This window comes from Bubalus kerabau, chromosome 10 (genome assembly GCF_029407905.1).
Source record: "Bubalus kerabau isolate K-KA32 ecotype Philippines breed swamp buffalo chromosome 10, PCC_UOA_SB_1v2, whole genome shotgun sequence".
NCBI classification, from domain to species: Eukaryota; Metazoa; Chordata; class Mammalia; order Artiodactyla; family Bovidae; genus Bubalus; species Bubalus kerabau.
In genome coordinates, this window is record NC_073633.1 from 77,385,688 (window position 1) to 77,388,497 (window position 2,810).

Sequence of the window (2,810 nt, forward strand, 5' to 3'; positions counted from 1 at the left end):
TTTGGCCTCTGCTGGAAAACTTCCAGTAACAATGAGTTCACAGAAAGGATTGCATTATCGATCAGTTATAATTGTTTGAAGTTTCTCTTTATATTAAGTGGATGCCTGTGCTTCATCTCAACTCTGACACATAGAGATTTTGCTGGACCAGCCTCAGACTCCTTTATCAGCAATTGCGGGGACAGGAACTGGGCTTGTATAGTTAAAACCCCCCACTGCAGACTGTCTACCACTGATTTAGGGACCAAGACCAACCTGGAGTTACAGCAGAGCACTCTGGGGCTAACATTGATGTGATCATGTTCTATGGATGACAAGGACAGAAACCTACCCAAACTGTACCCTTGGACAGGAGTTTGTCTGGCGTTGGAAAAGTTATATGAGGAAACTCCCCAAATGGATTAGACTTTCTAGATTTAACTGCATTATCCTCCAAATGACCCAAAGTCAATTTATTCCTCTAATGGTTGCCTCCAGGTATCTCTGAAAGGATGTTGGGGTGGGAGTGGGAGAGATCAAGGAGAATGGCCAAGCAAGTTTGGCTGATAGACTAGAGAGACTGAACAGCCCCGGGCTCAGGAACTGTCAAGCAGTCTAGGCAGAACAAAGTGAGAAATGAGTGAGAAGACTTCTGGACTGTGCCGGCCATAACTGTGCCTGTATGTGCTTGAACCAAAATGCACACGTGTTAAAGCAACATGAAACTTTAGCCATGATTGGTTGTGGGTACATGAGAGTTTCAGCCTGTAGGTCATGAAAGTGTCTTGCCACATAATGTGCCTTGTATAAGTTATTTATTTTTTTTAATCTTTTATACAATTTTATTTAAAAAATCTTGTTAATGTAAAGGCATTGGCACATTTTAAAAACAAACTACATAAACAGATCTTTCCTATAACCTAGGAAAGTGGAATGTCAGAAGTCAACAAAATGTGATAAACTTAAAGTGCTAAAACAGAAGGCACTTCACAAACTCTGTTCACTGAAACAGTTAATATATCCTAGTTTACACCCTTCACTTTATAAGTGGCAGTGAATTTCTGGATTGGAGGACACAAAGGAACACGGACAGTCTTGTGGCAGTACAAGTGGAAGACAGAACAAGTGATAAGCCCTTGGACAACTTCCTTGTTTCTCATGACCTGAAGTCTACTTTAACGTTCTTCTCATATAAGGGGAAGAAAACAGAAGGGTTCAAAATGGGAAGAAAAGTTGAAATTTCAGAAAGTAATTACTTGAGGGTGGAGGGTTGGTGGATGTGAAATCATTTTTTCTCCTGAAACAGTCAGAATCCTTTGTTTTTATGGTTGAAGTTTTGTGAAGCAAAAATAAAGTATTAGGGAAGAACATTTCAGAATCAGTGAACTAAAAAGGTGTTACATTCATTATTTTAAATACTTAGGTTATTAAGAAGTCTAAAATGTTACACAGTTAGAGGTAGATAACAGTCCCAAGTTTCCATGGAATCTAATAATTTAGTATCTGAACATCAAACAGATCACAAACGCCTTCATTATCATCTAAATTAAAGTTGTAGTCATCTGCTGGGGTCGGAGAAAGCCGTAAGAGCGGAAACACATCAGAAGACATTAACTCATCAGTGATATCTCCACTAATAGATCCTGAAGACAAGTCTGTGGCCGGCGTGTGCTGGAGAGGCTGGCTTCGTTCAGAGACAGGTGGCTCAGGCAGGCTCTGGACGGCCGAGCTGGGCTTGTGTGGAGGCACTGGGGTGGGGGGCTGAGAGGGAGGCTGCGCGAGGTCGTCTGGGGGGGGGGGGCACCGGGAAAACCACGGGCTTAGATGAGCTGGACTCTTTATTTATAAGCAGCACGTGGAGAGGTCCTGAATGACTCTTTAGATTGATCTGGTATTTCTTTTGTCCATTCTGACCCATTTCTGGAATAGGTACCTCCAGTTGTGTACCAGAAGGTGCTTGAATGGCCAAAAGTGTATCACCATTAAAACAATTACAGATGTCTTCATGAGTTACATAGGAAAATCTATTATTAATGGAGTCGTCCATCACATTTTTGATGCTTTGCTGTAGCCACAACTTCTGCTGATCAAGTTCTCTTTCCTTCAGTTCTAGATCTTCAATTTCAGCTTTGAGATATCTTAATCTATCTATGACTTCTTTAGTATTACAGCCAGCATCTACACCTTTCCATACTGTTTTTTGACTTTTTTTCGATTAAGTCAATTCCTTCCAAGACATTGGTGATATCATAAATTCTTCTTTTTTGCCTCACAGCCAAAGTATCTGCAGCCGCCTTGAGGTCCAGCACGCCGTCCTTGGCCTCCTGCAGCAGCGACACGAACTTGGCGGTGAGCAGCCCCAGGCTCTTTTCGTGCAGGCTACTGCCGGCCCCGGGCGGCGCGCAGCTCGCGGGCTCGGCCGCCGCCATCGCGTCCCCGCGCTCCGCCACCTGCCGGGCCGGACCCGGGGCGGCCGCGGCCGTCGCCGCCCGCCAAGGGCGGGACGAGGGGTCCTGTATAAGTTATTTAAAGTATAGAATGTAAGCAATATACAGTTGTTCTTTGGCATTCTCAAAGCTTTGATTTCAGGACCTCTGTGGATACTAAAATCTGTGAATGCTCAAGTCCCTTATACAAGCTGACATAATATTTGCAAATAACCTATAAATATCATCCTGTATACTTTATATATCTCTAGTTTATTTATAATACTTAATATAACATAGGGGCTTCCCTGGTGGCTCAGAGGGTAAAGCATCTGCCTGCAATGCGTGAGACCTGGGTTCGATCCCTGGGTCGGGAAGATACCCTGGAGAAGGAAAAGGCAACCC

At 43.6% G+C, this 2,810-nt stretch overlaps 1 pseudogene; it reads right to left on the reverse strand.

Annotated features, from left to right (window-relative positions):
* Positions 1 to 790: 790 nt before the first annotated feature.
* On the reverse strand, positions 791 to 2,486 carry LOC129620630 (transcription factor E2F5-like; annotated as a pseudogene).
* Positions 2,487 to 2,810: the final 324 nt, after the last annotated feature.